Source organism: Dermacentor albipictus, chromosome 3 (genome assembly GCF_038994185.2).
Source record: "Dermacentor albipictus isolate Rhodes 1998 colony chromosome 3, USDA_Dalb.pri_finalv2, whole genome shotgun sequence".
Lineage (NCBI taxonomy): Eukaryota > Metazoa > Arthropoda > Arachnida > Ixodida > Ixodidae > Dermacentor > Dermacentor albipictus.
In genome coordinates, this window is record NC_091823.1 from 144,055,456 (window position 1) to 144,073,832 (window position 18,377).

Sequence of the window (18,377 nt, forward strand, 5' to 3'; positions counted from 1 at the left end):
ACTTTGTCCAGTCTCTTTCCGCTGCTGGTTGTCGATCGTTAACCTGACCGCCACGTGCGACGACGAGGGAGGCCGTTTACGAGCTCGCGTCAATGATTCCAGCGTATCTCGACATGCAGATTTTATTTCTGCTATTGCACGAGAATGTGCACTGCTTGTCTTCTGCCAATAAAGTCGCACGTTCTGTTCACCCACTTGTGGCTTGTTTGTATGGGCGTTAGTAGGTGCTCTTGGCAATTAGAACGCACCAGCTACGCTGCAGCGAAGGCATTGAGGCATGCAGCAAAGCCGGCAGGGCTAGCACGGCGGTTACCAGCGTACGCGACCGGCAAAAAGCGGCCATATTGGATTTTGCTCTTAAAGAAAAGTGCACTTCCGCTTCCGGATTGAGCAACGTCATCTGGCGTCCACCTAAGTAAGTTCCATGCGCTGCCACTGCTTATTTTCGAACCACTGCCGAAGGTACAGTTTCCCTTCTCTAAGTTGGTTCTTTATTCCATGATTCTACACATATATGGAAGGCGTGCCGTTCCTTTAATTGCTTCATTATTGTTCTTGTTATAGTGCACCGGATAACAGAAAGCGTACGTTCATCATACAGAAGCTGCTTAGTTGAGCGGACGTGCAGTTGGGAAGGGCCATACTTTTAGGTATGAAATATAAGATAGGTGCAACATGTTTTTCTTAGAAATCAGACTAGAGAATAATTTATTTGGTCAACACCCTAGAAAAAAGCTGAAGGGCGCAGCTACCTTGTTTTTTCCCCATTAAACAAGTTCTTGAGCTTTATGTCTGGCGATATGATTATTATGCACCCTGTTCTGTTCTTGCGTTTCTTTAGTTGTTAAGCAAAGACTGGGCAAAAATTGTCACACGGCTGACGGGTCAAAAAGCAGCATACATAATGGCTGCCTAAAACTGTTTTCGGAGCCCGAGGTGCGACCGCAATAAAGGAAACCGTATCAATTACTCCGCATTCTGTTACTCGATGAAGGCGGCAACATGAATGGAAGGTTGCACTGCAGTTTTTTGTTTCTTTTTTTACAAGTATACTTTCTGCAAATCTGAGCACGGGACGCCGTATGGGGCAGATATGTTTATTTGTTTGAAGCAGGGAGCAGGAAGTTCACATATGTGCTTTTTTCGGTCTGCATTTCACAAGACCCACTGACGGAAAAATATATGCGCAAAAATACCCATGAAAAACACATGCTGCTAAAAGAACATGACAAATGTTTGTTCTCCAAAGGGAATCATACAATAACATGGTAGAATGAAAGGTGACATTTCGGCCGCAATGCACGGGTAATCAGCGAGTGGCATTAAAAAGAAAATGAAGTAAGGAAGACAAACAAAGGCCTCTATTCAAAAGTCATAAATGCGTGTCACATGCAATTATAAACACTGTTTCAGTGGTCTGAACACATATACCAGCGAAGTAGTACGAATGACTCTTAAGAGAAGTATCGTCAGCATTTTCAGACGCTGCAACCGACCTTGATGCAGCCCAGTCCACTTAAGTCGCAGCGCCACCACAGAATTTTAAATTAGATTAGATTACGGGGTTTTACGTGCCAAAACCACTTTCTGAGTATGAGGCACGCCGTAGTGGAGGACTCCGGAAATTTCTACCACCTGGGGTTCTTTAACGTGCACCTAAATCTAAGTACACGGGTGTTTTCGCCCCCATCGAAACGCGGCCGCCGTGGCCGGGATTCGATCCCGCGACCTCATGCTCAGCAGCCTAACACCATAGCCACTGAGCAACCGCGGCGGGTAGTATTTTTCGTCATCGTGCGCCGCACTGCAAACATGCGCCACCCCAGCCGCTCGTCCCACCCAGCCATATTGTAGTACACCCTAAAATTAATGTATGACCATCTTCGGCTCAAATTTGAAGCAACCATAAAACAAGAAAGAGAGAAATACAGTAAACGATAACCGTTACGTAGCTCTAGGATTCAAGATTTCTTGACAGCAGGAAATTCACCGCGATCAGCACTGTCTAATGCGATATTTGTTTCCTTCTTATTTAACCATAATAAGCAACCACTTTCAGTATATACTTCTGAAATATCCTGAAAACGTTAGGGTCAATCGATGTTTCGTGAACACAGTCTTCGAACTTGTAGAAAAATACGTAGAACTTCCCATGTCCCTTATTTTCCCTGGGAACGTGGGCTGAGCGCAGTGGTGCAAAACAATGAAGAGACAATGTATCTTGTGTCAGGTTTAGGGACCAACATACGGACAACCCATGCAGTAGTTTGTGATTTGTCAATAGAATGTCGTCTCCAGCATGACCTGCTTTCAGTCACGCAATTAGAAAGTTTACAGCAATTATAGAGACATATGAACCTAATATAACTGATTTCAACTAAGGTAAATGAGTTGTAAAACACTACGTAGTATAAAGTTCAGATAGTAGGCGAACAAACATTTATTGTACGGCTTTACGTAACTAAGAAACTATTCAAGAACACTGCAAGGGTAATTTATCAACAGTAGAAATGAAAAAAAAAGATGCCGCACGTGGATAACATGGACGCAGGCACTATATAGCACCACGGCGTTGTTAATTGCTTTACGCAGATTTCTGCTTGCAATCGCTTGAATAAAGCATATACGATTCCGTGAAAAACGTGCTGTAGTCGCTTTTGCATTTGGACAATGTTTCTTCGACGTGGCTGTCCCACACATGCAGTTCGCAATGTTGCTTGCCTGCAAATGAAAAATGACACGCATTAGGAAAAAAACGTCAGGCCCGCTCCTGCCAAAATTGCTAAATATGTTAAAGGAGTTACGATAAATGCTAAATATACAGCACTCGCTTCGTGGTTGCAAGAAGGCACTCATCATTTCAAAGAGGGCCGTCCTTGCAACCAAGGCTTGTAATATGCTTTGCACTGGGAGCTACATAAGAGACTACCCCACATTTTCTTCCTTTAAGCCATCTATTACCTTTTAACCTATGTGCTGTAGACATTCGCACTTGCGGAATGTTTTGATGCTGACCTCCAAGTGCTTGCGTGCTTCATTAAGAGGCCGCTTCGTGAGCAATTGTATCAATTTTCTCTTCAGCAAGAGCGCAGTTTTTTTAAGCGCCTGTGACGAAGCGCTGTTCCGCCTTTTAAGTTCGATTTTCGGATGGGATGTAAATTATCTGCATCAGAATTTGCAATGTTCAAGCAGCTGTATAATATATTACTTAACTTACTTTTTCATCATTAGGTTATGTGCATATTAACCAACCTGCATTGTCTTCGACAGACATTGCTGCTCGTCATTGCTAAATTGAACGACTTGCAGCGACTTGTGACCTATTAAACTGATTTTCATATTCAAGGGGTAAAGAACTATAATAATTCATTGAATTTCTTTCTTTCCTTTTTTTCTTTCTTGTTGAAGAGCTTTGATTTCCTTAAAGGGGCCCTCCAGCGCCATTTTCGGGCCACTATATTTCCTTTATATCTATTCGCAGAGTTTCAATGACTATTTGAAGCTGAGCTTAGTGAAGCTACCGCTGCGACAGTCGCCGAACTGCGCCGAGAGGCGAATCCTGTTACATCGCGCTACATCTCATCGAAATATGAGAAACATGAGCCCATTGCGCCGAAAGAGTTGCGCCGGCTTTCACAAAACCAACAGTGTATATATATATATATATATATATATATATATATATATATATATATATATATATATATATATATATATATATTCAGTGTATATATTGTTTTGATCATTTGTCTTACCATTCTGCGTGCACATTGTAGAAGTGTATACATGTCTCATCAATTTGTTAAATTGACAACTGACGCAGTTTCGAGCAACAGCTCGTTTTTCTTCTTTTACATTACGCCTATTAAATTCCCTTACTTTGTTTTCTGAGGCAGTTTTGTATTTTCTATCTGAGTTTCACTTGACTAATGTATTTTGTATATTGTTTTACTTGTGTATTTTGCTACACATCGTACTTTTGTATAAATTTTGTGTTTTTTTGTAAACATGTTTGTGTAACTTTTGTGTACTTTAGTTTTTTTTTCGTAACGCGCAAAGCTCGAATTTTTTCATGTATCGGTTCCGCCTTTGTAATACCCCTTCGGGGGCCTTTAGGGGTATTATGAAATAAAAAAATTGCCGTTTTACCGCGCTATCTAAAGTGGCATGGCATGAACCAGCGGCTACATGAGCTCTGCGGCGGACCGAGTGAAGCTTCGCCAATTAACTATGAAACGCGCTCCAGTTTGTACCTTGGCCTGCTGTCTATTTTCAATACCTACAACCTCAATATGTGCGGGTTGCTTAGGCGTCTGGACAGCTTTGTTTTTCAGGTGGCAGCGGGACATCGCACTGGCGCCGAGCCAGACCCCGCGCTTCTCTCCCGCATGACCAGTGTAATACGGTGTCTAAGTTTCGGACGCCGCATAGTGTCTCGCTCAATTTTTCGAACACAATGCGCACATTGGCGCAGACATGGCGGCCATGAAAAATTTTTTGTTGTTCAATTTGTCGTCTATCGCTGACTTTTGTTGGCGTGGCGATTTCATGGCGTAAGAATGGCGTACGGCAGCTACTAAGACTTTTTGTGAATTCGACATCAAACAATGACTTTTGCCGCTGGACAGCATTGAAGCAGCGTTGGTTCGGCCTCACCATATCGTACGGCCTTGACAAAATTTGCTGCCAGCTGAAGCGGTGGCGGTCAGCAGGCCATCGCGGCAAGGTAGCCTCCAATATCTTCGGACCAGTAACCCACTTCAATGACTGGACGTGAAAACATGGGATAGACTGGTGACCCAAAGCCAAAGGTTGGGTCCGCGGACGGCATGCCTGCAACCACCATGAACGCTCTCGGGAACTTTGTTTTTGCACTTACCAGGCCGGAACGGAGAAAGCTCGCGCTAGGCAGACAGCTTCTAAGTGAATTCGCGCATCAGAGGTTAACCTTACAGCGTTACAGAGTCAATGTTCACGCGCGTATATCTGCACTCCACGATAGCACACGACGCACATCGAGATGCACGACGAGCAAAAGCGGCTACCCTAGCTCTGTCGGCCATCGCAGTATTTCAAGTAGACCGTACATCAGTGAACGACCAGCACCGAGCAAAATAATAACTCTGGCGTAGCCTTCTTTCACAAAGTGATCCGTCTTAAAGGACACATTTATAGCAGTGAGATCACGTTGAAGGTTCTCCAAACGCTTCCAGATTCTCCCCGTAGCACGTCGAAGTGTTTTTATGCTTTTCTAAGCCACTGAAGGGCTTTTTAAATACTTCTGAGGACACCTCAACTTCGTCGCAGTCCAGAGTAAGGGCTGCGATAAAGGGGGAGGGGAAGGTAATTTTTAGTGTTTCCACTGAATTTTGATGCAGTGACCACTGATAGCTTTCACAAGGCTTGCCCACTGTAATATCCCCAGATACTATAGTTTGCCATCGCTTCCATAAATCTGCTGCGAACATACATCTTACTGCTACAAAACCTGTTCCGACATGGCGTGAGTTTTAGCGTCCCTGCGAGCTGTGGTGATGTGTAGTTTCCTTAGCAGAAACGAACTAACCCCACTTACAAGATATGCGCCACCGTTTCAACATACATCTTACTGCTACAAAACCTGTTCCGACATGGCGTGAGTTTTAGCATCCCCGCGAGCTGTGGTGATGTGTAGTTTGCTTAGCAGAAATGAACTAGCCCCACTTACAAGATATCCGCCACCGTTTCAACCGTTATTGGCTGGTTCGTTGTTCGGTTGGTTAAGTTGCTTGCTACAAGACCGGTATAGTCTGGCAGTCTGGGCCAATGGTAGCCCCGCCTGTGCATCTGGTCGCATGTCAGGAATTATTAAGGCGAAAGGCTCAAGTGACTCGTTGCAGTGGTTCATACCCAAAAAAAGCGGCGTCTAGTACAGGTAAACAAATAAATACCATCAATAGAAATGGCTGGCAGCCCCTTAAGCTAGAAAAGATGCAATGACTAAAAAGAAAGAACGAAAAAAGAACAAAAGAAAGAACGGAACAAAGAAAGAAGGAAAGAAAGAAAGATAGATAGATAGATAAAAAGAAAGAAAGAAAGAAGGAAAGAAAGAAAGAAAGAAAGAAAGAAAGAAAGAAAGAAAGAAAGAAAGAAAGAAAGAAAGAAAGAAAGAAAGAAAGAACCTTTAGGTAGCGCATTAGGTGCTCGCTTGTGTCGTTGAGGAGCCTCACCTAGAGCTCCATACGTTTAGTTCACACTGCAGCTTGTTACGTCAATAAATCTGATCCCTCTAATCGTATAATTTAATGCACTACCACGTGTAGAGCAGGCTTTCGCTATAACATGTTACAGGAGCGTAACATGCTGCCGAACTTTTGAATGCGTGTGGAACAAGTTGGGTATCGTGTAGATATTCTATAGAGGGACGTGAGAAGTCTTTACGAATTATCCTCGACCCTTCGGGTAACATTAGATTTCGCACGTACGCAGCAAGAGAACCTGTTTGGAGGTTAGTAACTGGAGTTTTCTTTCCAGCATGGAAGCCCTGGTAGGCCTTGATAAAGTGTTCCTTGTCAGTAATTTAATGACCTTCTGTGCAAAATGAATAGGTAGCTCCTGTAATTTCGAATACCAATTCTTGAGCACAGGCCAATGCCTTCCTTATTCTATTAAATTGAACACCTTCAAATCAGTTAAGGCCTTTCAGTACACAGAGCTCGTTGGGTAGGAACAAAGGCGATTGAAAGTGGCAACGCTGTATTCTTTGGAATGTGGTCGCTGATGGGTGCTCTGAATGTTGTAGACCTTGACAGCGCTTCTTTTTAATACCATCCGCTTTTTTTTCATTTCCAGAGATACCAACACTGGAAGGCATCTAATGAAACACGATATTGTACGCTTTGCTTCAGGAATGCGTGATTAACCACTGCCATTTACGACAAAATTTGATACGAGCATCGTGACGGGAGACTTTTAAAGAGCAGATGTAGAGTCCGCTGACACGGTAGTGTTCCGTGCGAGGTGCCGCTTCAGTGAGCGCAGCGCAGCCACAATAGTAGAAAAATTCGTAATATAAGAACAAGACTGGGCATTCCAAGACGCCTGGCACACTACTTCAAGGGAAGGGATACAAAATGAAGTAGCGCTGTCGCCCTAAACCAGGCTGACAACCCGCCCGTGTACACCATGCGGACAATCTTGTTATGTAGTGTCTAGGTGTTTAAGCAACAAAGAGTGTGGCTCTGAAAAAAGTGCAAAGCGATTGCGTGGTAACCGAAGGATGCTGTGATCACAGATATTATCCTCTAGCAACCAGCCCTCTGGTGCCTCTGTTTCAAACGATTAATTCCAATGGCGCATAGAGCACACAATGCCGCATAAATGTGGGCCAGAGTTGATCTTCCGTAGAAGGGCTTTCCTAGAGATGGACTGAGTCGTAGGAGCTGGATCGGAAACACTTGAGAGGACAGAATACAAAGTGACAGAGTCTGAGACTTCTAAATACCTTATTGTTTGATGTTGGCTAGCGAACACGTCCATGCTACGCTAATGAGCTATAGAAAACCTTATTAACTGCCACTGATGCCTTGTTTGCATCATCCACAGGAAGGGCCTGCACTTTTCTTTTAGTTGATAGTTTCCCAAACGCGCGTATCAACCACACTGACACAATTTCAAGTATAATAGTAAAGCTATATTTGCGAAAATTTAAGCGCAAACGAAAATCTCGAAAATAGTTCCGGTCCTAGATTTTCTACAAAGTGGACGTGCCTTCACCACTGCTCAGGTTCAATTCAGCAGTGGCATGTCTTCTAAAATTAGGCATTAGCAAGTTCATTATTTTTTGATTGGGCACCAGGACGTTCCTCGTTTTCCTAAATAAAATGCTCGTTTTTTGAGGTACTGTATGTGATCTGCCTCTGCAGATCGATTTGCACAATATGGGTCGAAAAAGTAAAGCAATTTTAATGTTATATACAATTAGTATGGTACAGATGTGTACAGAGATGGATTGTCCTAGGCTATAAATTCATTTGGCATGGAAAGCACGCACAATCTGGTTCAAACGGATGTTTAGTGTGCTATATGTAGGTTAGGTTACTACAACCTAAAAAAGAAAGATATAATTACAAGGAGAATATGTTAGCGCTTCTGTCTTCACTTTACACCTCAAGAATGGTGGAGCCCATTGACTATACAAGGTGCATTCTTATACGTATACAGTGAAAGCTCGTTAATTCGAACTTCAATAATTCGAATTTATGGATAATTCGAATTGTACGATTTGGTCCGGCCAAGCTCCTCAGTAGTCTATGTATAAAAAAGTCCGTTAATTCGAACGCGGGAAGGTTCCCTCACGGATAATTCGAACTACGCTCGCCTGGCACACGGCCAGAGAAACGCGCCTACTGCCTACACACAAGGCTACATCGCCTCCGGAATGGAGAAAACGGCGAGAGAAGGCAAAATCGGAAAAAATCTAACCGGCGCGGGGTCAGGCAGAAGGCAGCGGCGGCTGCCACCTCTCCGTTCTACGTAACCTCTGAAACTTCTTGTCCGTTGCGAATCTCGGAGGCTTTGCAAATCTTGTGCAGCTGCTATTGTTGTGCGGAGATGGCGTGGCAAGCACCCAAACACAGCGAATCAAGTGCGTTGCAGCTGTGCTTGCAATCAAGAACCAACGAATCGGGGCCTTCGCCACCTTCACATGTTCAGCGTCTTTGTCTCGGCAGTCTTCATCGGTTGTGCACGTCTGTTTTCAGCTTAGGAGGTATCGGCCGTCGCGATTCATTGTGATAGTGTTAAGCCTCGGCTAACGTTCGTTTCGGTGGACATCGGTGGTGTGGCACAGTCAGACCCAGAGCTTCGACTTGAAGATGCGTGTGCCCGCGGCACACGCCATCACTTTCTGACACGCCAAATTTCTGACATGCTCTACTGCTTCCAAATCGCAGTGCTCTCCTTCAGTTTCGTTAGTTCGAACTTTCGTTAATTCGAACTGAAGCGGCTTCCCCTTGCGGTTCGAATTAACGAGCTTTTACTGTACTGAGCATATCTTCTTGAAGTCGCTTCTGCAAGGTAATGCAATTCTTCCAGTAGTGTTGGATTTCACGAAGAGTTGGAAAATATTTGCTCGTCTAATTGCAACGGCCAAGTATGTGATGAAAACGATTCAATAATTGATCAACTGATTCCTTCGCATAGGCCCGATGTTAAAATTGAGAACTTGAAGCGGAGCTGATGTAAAGTCATGTATGATTGGCAGATTTTGACAAAGTATGCTCCTAATTGACAGGATACCAGGTTTTTCGAAGATATGTAGTGTATCTTTGTATATAAACAGGTTTCCCATATACGAGCCTGTCGCAAATTTCCGTCCCCGACATCAGTGCCGTTTGCTCTCCTAGGGGGTACACTCTTACGTCAAAAGTTTGAGTTGCCTTCTTCAAATGCTTTAAGCTGTGGTGCATCTCTATACTGTGGGCAATGCTTTTGAAATTGACATCACGAAAGTGCACGTCTACTTTTACGAGGGAGACTACCATTAAAAACGAGTGATCGCTTGCATACAGCTACAAATAAAAAATATGTTATAGGACACTTAGTATGTCAGGAAGCTTATCAGAGCCCTCTACGTCGGAATTAAACTAAGAGCACACGTTTTCTTTTCACATATTTATAGGTACATTAGGTAAGATCTATGTAACTGACGTATACCTCAAGATTGGTGTTGCAGAATACCTAGTCGCTGACTTGGCGTTTTCAATCATGTCTAATGTGTACACTTGCTTAGTCGCCTTAAATGTGACCGTGACCCCCTTCAAAAGCATTGCAAAAACTGCAGCGTTTCCCTTCCTACTAGCCTGTGAGTCCACAGGGAGAACTGTAGAGAGGAAGGAGTAGGATAGGTAGTCCTCATACAAGGGGGGCGTGAAATGAGAAGGAGACGGAGGTGACGTTAGAAGGCAAAAAAACCCTACTACTATACGACAGCTGTTGGGGAGAAACCGGATTATCTTAAGTTCGAGGCAAGGTACAGTAAGTTCCTGATATTTATGAAAAATAAGCGCCAAGCAAATATGTCAAGCGGACCAATTACAAAGTGCGCGCAGAAGCAAAGCCGCAATAATTAAAGCGGACCGCAGGGTCCAGGTGACACTGCGGATGCCGTCGACCGTCAAATCAACACTTCTGTGCCCACCGGGGTAGCTTTGTGATATTCGAGGTCGCGGGTTTGATCACGACCGCGGCAGCCACATTTCGACGGGGGTGATATAGGAAACGCACGTGCGCTTAGATTTCGGGCCACGGTAAAGAACATCAGGGTGTCAAAATTATTCCGGAGTCCGGCACTACGGCGTGGCTCATAATCCGGTTATGGCTTTGCCACGTACAGCCCCATAAATCAATTCAATTTTAATACTTCTGCAACGATTGGACGGTAAAATGGCGCCGCGGTAGCTCAATTGGTACAACATCGCACGCGTAATGTAAAGACGTGGGATAGTTCCCCAACTACGGCAAGTTGTTTTTTCTTACACTTTCATTTTGCATTATCACTGCTTTATTCATTTATTAAGTATGAGCGTTTTATCTTATGTTCTCTTTAAAGTCAATGTTTGTTGATTTATTCGGATATGCTTATATGCAGGGTGTCCCAGCTAACTTGGGCCAAGATGTCGAAAAAACCTATGGGTTCTTCAGAATATAAATCACGTGGATGTTGTTAGCGTTTACCTGAACTTACAGTTCCATTTTCTTTCTCGCCTTTTTTTCAGTTATTAGCCGAGATAAATTATTCGACTTCTTAAATATAGCTAGAAACGTTCAGACGTCAATAGGAAACTTGTGGAGCTCCACAAATGTTGCCCAACCCAGGCACTTCCAACAAGATAAACTTAGCGCGGCCATTTTTATTCGGGAATAACGAAAGCCAGCCGAGATTAAAATCTACCACGTGAGAGCGCGCTGTGTGCGACCATATGCGCCACAGTTACAGCGTTCCCTCAACCGTGCTTTGTAAAAAAACATCGCTCGCTTCGCGCCTTTTGCGCTACCCACGACAGAGCGTCGCGTTGTGCTTGGTTCCGAGATAAACGCCAGTGGGTTCTGGCGGCAGTTGAAATATAGCGCACCTACCGTTTCTGCGGCGATAATTGCACTAATGGTGATAATTGCACGCTAGCAGAATGAATGCGGAGGAAAAATGACAAGCTCATGAGTTCGAATTTGGGAGCAAGACCCCAACAAGCAAACACGCATTATAAATAGCTTGATAACCTTGTGTGAATTACGCTGGTTGTCACAAAAGGAAGAATTGTAAACTGACACGGAAGGTAGCTTTTTAGCTTCCTGTCCATTCCTTGTCGGCAGAGAATTTGTAATTACATATTACATACGGGCCTTGTCCACGTGGTAAAATAGTTTCACATATCCTGTGGGGCTGCGCCTCGGCCTGTCCCCCTTTCCCCCAAGGGGAAATGGTGAAGCTTGTTAGGGCCCAGGACAAGACTTCTCAAATCCTGGCAGTCCAGAGGGCTCGAGAGAGGACCGTCAGCTTTCACCTAATGGTCCCCGAGTTGGCCTAGCCAGGTGACGTTGTGTTTACTTTGGGGGTTTACTCGCGTCTATTGTGGACCAAATAAAGTGGTTTCACTCACTCACACAGACAGCTCTTTTCATGGATAACGGTTGTCTGTCATGTCTGTCTAAAGAATGTGTTCAAACAAGTAGCCCTCTGCCATAATGCAGTATTGGCACCCTTTCAACATGTCCGATGCAGATTTTTGATGACGTAAGACGGTATCTCGCTGCAGGCCTCAGCAATCTCTGCCTTTTGCTCTTTTGGTGTAGCTGTAGGTTTGCGGTACACTTGGTCTGTCACATAACCCCACAAGAAGTCAAGAGGTGTCAAGTCCGGTAACTTTGCAGCCCATGCCACTGGTCCATGACACCCAACCCACTGGCATTTGAAGGCTTTGTCAAGCCAGGCTCGGTCAAGGCTGCTGCTATGAGCTTGTGCACCGTCGTGCTGATGCCAAGTTCGCCTTAAAAACGCAAGAGGTGGATCACAGCGAAAATCTTCGACTGGGCCTTCCAAGATGTCGTTCACATACCGCTGAGCAGTGAGCACGTGATCAAAATATATGGGGCCAATTATCCTTCCGTCACAGATACCGCACGACACACTGAATGACCATTGGTACTGGTGTCTGGTTTGCGCCACCCAATGCGGGTTTGTATCGCTCCAGTAATGCGCATTATGGATGTTGACTTTAGAATTTCTAGAAAAGGCTGCCTCTTCTGTCCAGAGCACTCTGTCAAAAATATCCAGTATTTCGTCACTATTCACAAGGACCCAATTTGAGAAATCAAGCCCCCAAGGAAAGTCGCTTTGTTGTAGCTTTTGATGCAGTTGGAGGAGATACGGATGCATTTCAGCCTTCCTGAGAACTCTTATTGACACTGAATATTTTGAAATGCCGACCTTACCACTCACATCACACACGCTGGAATGAGGGTTTGCAGTCATGAAAGCCAAAATGCCTCCTTCAGCTTCTTCACTGATGGTGCCCTTTTTGTGCCGCGTCTTCTTGAAGCTACGTGTTTCTTTCAGCGTCAAGTACCTCCTCATAATTGTGCTCGCGCTAGGTCTCTCCCCACATTGCCATTTTCGGTATACCGTGTCAGCTTTCCTCGGGTCACCCCGTGCCGCTCCCAAGGCTACGATCATGCTCGCCTTCTGGTCGCTATAGTACGGCATGCTTTAGGCACAACAAACACATTCTTAGAAACGGCTGCGCGGCACGACAGTAACAGACACTTGAGCTCACATGCATCTAGCCGCTGGCCCAGCTTGGAACAAAAGTGGCCCCCGCTGTAAGAAATGATGCTCTCTCTCGCACAGGTTCCAGATGTAAAATGCATGTTTTGTGTGTATTTGTTTTATTTCGCATCGACTTGAACGGTGGAAAAAAATTCTCTTCTCCTGATATCGCAATCAACGGGTGATGACGGCGCGTTCTTCGGTGACAGGCGCGAGCGGCTGCTGACGAAGCACTGTTTCGGAGCGCCGTCGCCAGTCGCTGCCGGTAACATCAGAGCCGAGCAAAGGTTGAAGCCCTTTCTCGTAAGTGAAGGGAAGGAGCAGCGGTGGCGATGTTTTCACACATCACTAATTACCGCGCTATAATCACGGCGCATGCGGACGCACAGAGCACGCTGTCACGTGGTATTTTTTTGAGCTCCAAGGGCTTTCGCTTTTTCCGAATAAAACCGGCCACCCTAAGTCTATCTCGTTGAAAGTACCTGGGTTGGGCAATATTTGTGAAGGTCCACAACTTTCCTATTGCCGCCGGAACGTTTCAAGCTATATTTAAAGATAATTGTGGTGTCTCGGCTAATTACTGAAAAATAGACGAGCGAAAAAATTGTACTGTAAGTTTAGATAAACGCTAACAACTTCCAAGCTATTGCTTGTCTGATGCACGCATAGGTTTTTTTCAACATCTTGTTCCAATTTAGCTGGGACACACTGTATGTATGTATATATATATATATATATATATATATATATATATATATATATATATATATATATATATATATATATATAGACCTAAAAGGTGCACACGTCCTATGAAGAGTAATTGTTTACTGCGAACACTTGTGTGCTCATAGAAACTATGCTCTAACAAACCAAGTGTGCTTCGCAGTACGAAGATGACACCTTGATTTGAGTCTGCTTATATTTTTTTCGCCTTGTGGTGAGGGTGAGTCTGAGAATAAGGTTTCATTTACGGACCCTGACGCCGTAACGCTGAAATGCGGGCGGGCAACTACAGCAGCCCATGTTTCCAGGCTTTTACTGCGCTGGCAGTGAGTTTGGTAAGATACGAATGTTCAGCTTTTGCAGCTAAGGCACAGACATAGCAAGGAAACTTTAAAGCTATTGGAGGTACACTATCACGTAAAAACATTTCAGCTACATTAGGATATGACCCTCCCAAAATACAAAATATTGCGGCAGAAGCCACCTCATGATGACTGTCCACGGTTATGCGTTAGCATTGAATCAATACAGCGACTCAAAGTATTGCCACTAACGAAACGAGTTATTTATGTGCCTTTACTTCAGTTGTAATCTCCTTTCGTGCTCGCCTAAGATCACTCGGCGTCATCAAGCGCCGTCATCGTGAAGCTTTCGCGTGACCCCCGAAATGCACGGCGCGCTGGTCCGTGCGAACACTGAGTAATGCGCCATGTGTCAACCGAGCTGCTTCTTTGCGGACACGCTGCGCCATCTATTGGCGCGGCCGACGAGTGCACGCCTGGCCTCCGACACGAAAAGCGTGACTCGCCTGTGTCTGCAAGCGCTGAGAATTTTTGCGTCGCTTGTTGCACTCTCACAATGCACATAATAAGTGACCCATTTGGGGACACGTTCGTTGAAGAGTGGCGTGTGCCCAATGCAGTCACCTGCAGCTCGCGAAAACGTTAACGTGAAAGGCGTCCATTGATGAGCGACACGCACGCGGGGTATTTTCGGCGCAGTGCTTCGGGTTACTGCCCAGGAGGAACTTTTGTTATGTGGGTTCGAGTCCGCTCATCATCGGATAAACTTGAAGGATGTACTTCGCCAATGTAGAGCGGCGCATACCTAGCCACCTAAGCTGGCATCAAAGAGGTTCATTGAAGACCAGCAAAGACCGAGACGAACATACGCACAGCTCCAAGTTGGCGTCAAAAAGTTTCTACGATCTGCTTTTCCTACCTAGTCATGCCTTTACAATGACTCATGTTGGCGTGAAACAGGTTGGTGGAAGAGCATCACATCTGTACAAATTGTCACATACTGAGGGATCCAAGTTGGCGCGATGGTTGGGTTGGAATTATGTTAACCCAGCACATGAGCCCAATGCACTACCCATGCGACCACAAATTACCCTGTGATTCACGTAGGTGGGAAAACGGTTAGATACAAACAAACATGGACACTTGTACATAGCCCCGGGAAATTGCATGAAATACTTGGATAGCAATTATTTGATTTGGGCGAGTTGGTCCATCTTCAGTATAACTTGAAGGAGCGCGAAGGAGATGAGGAGAGAAATCAAAAATCGAAATCGCCCTGCTGTGTTTGTTTTCGATTCCTCTCCTCATCATCGCGCGGTTTCAAGTTGTACCATAACATTGCCAACGCATTAATATCGGAAATCAAAATTGCGCTTCATCGAGGTTAGGTTACTGTTATGAGTGTGAAATCACTAAAAGTTCTTGGTTCACTTGCGCCGTTTGGCAGGTTCAATACAACGTGTCAGAGAAAAAAAATGCAAAGACAATTACGTACATCCAGAAGAGGGCACCGAGCACTAGGCTTCGTGCTGCAATATCTCATTTTCTTCGCATTAGCTGGAATTATTATATTGACAACGCTGATATTGAAATAACTAAGGTAATTTAGAGTACCGTATAAAACCATGTTTTGCTTACGTCCTTGAGGTCTTGGATGTTGGCTGCATTAGCACCGGCGAAAAGTGCAACAAGCACAGCAAAGATGAAGCACTTCATAGTTCTTGTTTAAAGGAGATCTGTGCTCAAGTTGATGGGCGGATAACAAAACACTTAAAGCAAGCGTCTTATATATACATGAACGGTGAATGTCAGAGAACTATTTGTTTTGTTAGTTCGAAAGATTTATGGGTATGACGCAGTCACGATGTATAAAAGAATGATCAGAAAACAGTCCTTTCAGAAGTTCGCTCAATGCCCAGTCGAAGTGCGACGACTGTACGAACTATAATTAATATTTTCATGCCCTGAGTTCATCACGGAAGAAGTCACCTGTGCTCAAGAGGCCCTCCGTCAGATAACGCAGAGAGGAATGCGAATTGAGTGCGTCAGAATTTTTTTATTGACACGCAGAACCTTTGCAAGACGTAGGCCGTCAGCAAAAATAAACGAATAGGGTAGCCACCTTTCGCGGTAATCTAAAATGTGTACGCGAAAATCAAAACAAATTGAACACACAAACAAATCAAATCCTCTGGCTGAAGAATTGGCCGGATTTAGGTTCACTGATAGGCTCTACGCAGCGTGTTTGTTTTTCTTTCAGTACCTACAGAAGGCACACAAAAGTTAGCCGAATTACCTTACTACGAAAAAAAATTGTCTGCTCTGGCAGACATGATTGTGAAAAAAAAAACAATCAATTTTGTAGCTTACGAACGGAGCATTGCGAGCAGTGCTACGGACCTGGCACGGTAAATTGATCGAAACGTTATATTTACACGTTTTCTTGTTTATCTTTATCGGGCGATCACATTTCACGTCCTAACAACTGTTACTGCACAGCGCAGTACGCGCCTGCATTATATCGGAAGTTTCTGGAATGTTATGGATGGTTCCATCTGCTATCTGTTACCGAGCATTGTGTAATCTGATTGCATGTATTCGCGACACGAGTAGCGTAGAACTTTGCGATTAGTCTGGAAGATTTGACGACTGATGTAGTAAAGCCGTCGCACTTGATCGTCTGATCATATTTTTGACGATCGCCGATTGTGTACGCCGCTATCAGTGTGCTTCAAGTGTAACTTGCTTTTCAGTGCACAAGTTCGCCCAATAAAGAATTAGTTTCGCCATTTACTGTTGTGCTGCTGTGTTCGTCACAGTCACTACCACGTGACAATGTGCCAGGTTTTTCTTATTAAATTATGGGATTCTACGGGCCAAAACCACTTTGCGATTATGAGGCACGCCGTAGTGGAGGACTCCGGAAATTTCGACCACCTGGGGTTCTTTAACGTGCACCTAAATCTAAGCACACGGGTGTTTTCGCATTTCGCCCCCATCGACAGGCGGCCGTCGAGGTTTTTCATTATTTTTTTTTGTACATCCACGTTTAGAAATGTAGAAATCCGCTTTGGGCAAGACTCACTGAAGCCTTCCATTAAGTACTTGTGTTGGTGAGTTCTAATAAAAAAGTTAATTGTTATAAGCAGTTATTTAAGGTGAATTGATATGTTGGATTTTCTAGCAAATGATGTCTGTCTGAGCATACCTGCAGTGACGTGATTCAAATGAATTTTGTAGTCATTGAAAAAAAATGTCACGTAAAAAGAAATAAAGAAAATATAATAATTTTGAAACATTCTAAATAGAAAAAAACTCATTTCTGATTTGAGGTAAATACGACAGAAATGCTTAAGCCGTACGTCGCACCTCTTTGAGCTTCCGGTTCCATGATGTTAACGGCATTAAACAGATTGCTCCCTCAACACACTTCCTGCCTCCCAGGCTCGAAATGCAAATGACAGTGGCTCGGAGCAGACCACGTTCAGTTGTGCTATTTTACAGGGTGTGCCAGCTATCATGCACCAAGATTTAAAAATGAGCAAATGCCACTTAGCTCAACAGAACCAAGATAATGTTGTTTCCCAGCGCTTGAAAGGTACTCAGAATATTTTTGCATTCCGCCTAATTACATAATTATCGCTAATTATTTAACAACTTTTCAAATATTATAATTAGCTTTAAAGTGTAAATGTGAAAATTGTACAGCAACATGAAAAACTCCCGATATAGCTTTCTGTTTCTCAATACGTGCAACATAAAAGTGTTTTTCCGAGCGCAAAAGCAGCCCAAGAAAGCACATAAAGTGCATCGAGCGGCCAGTCGCGCGGCAATTTCGCGTGTATTCATGGGCGTCTTTCACGCTAGCAAAATAATTTCATGTAGCACTTCTTGAGTAACAGAAAGCCATATAGGGAGTTTTGTAGCGGTAGCTGCATTACGCCAGGATTTCCCCTATTCGCCGTCACCGCACTTTCAGCCGTAGCCACACTGTGACGTCGCAGCACGGCCCGCGATCCTCCAGCAACTCGACTCGTCGCAGTCGCGGCGCGGCCACTGCTCCTACAGGCGGTAGCCTGTGGCCCATTCACTTTACGGATCATAGAAGCGCATTCATTGGTGTGAAAAATAAAGTTTTACCCACTGGTTGATATCAATGTCTCTCCTTTCTTAGGCTACTAGGAAACCACTAAGTTCAACAAAAACATGTCTAACTGCAAGTGAAGCCTAAGTGCAGCGAGGGGGTCCGTAGCTATCGCTAATCGACTAGGTTTAACCAGAGCTAAACCCAATCCAATTTTTTACACGTTGCTCTACAATTTTCTCATTGAGCCTTTGCAACTGATCATAATATGTGAGAAGTTGATTAATTAGGGCTAATTATGTGATTAAGCGGTATGCAAAAAATAATGAACCTTTCCACTATGTGAAGGTGGATGACCAGCGAAGTTGTGTAGTACACGACAAAAAGGTGGCACGGAATTTTGAACAAAGGTACAAACACATTTATTACCTTGATCGGTGGTCGTCGGGAAGTAAGATAC

The 18,377-nt window shown here is 44.3% G+C and overlaps 1 long non-coding RNA gene across 1 annotated transcript; it reads right to left on the minus strand.

Annotated features, from left to right (window-relative positions):
• Positions 1 to 2,422: 2,422 nt before the first annotated feature.
• LOC135905321 (uncharacterized) lies at positions 2,423 to 15,587 on the minus strand. Its single transcript, XR_010565382.1, has 2 exons — positions 15,472 to 15,587; positions 2,423 to 2,721 (listed from the first exon to the last, which is right to left on the minus strand). It is a non-coding gene; the product is annotated as an uncharacterized lncRNA (long non-coding RNA).
• Positions 15,588 to 18,377: the final 2,790 nt, after the last annotated feature.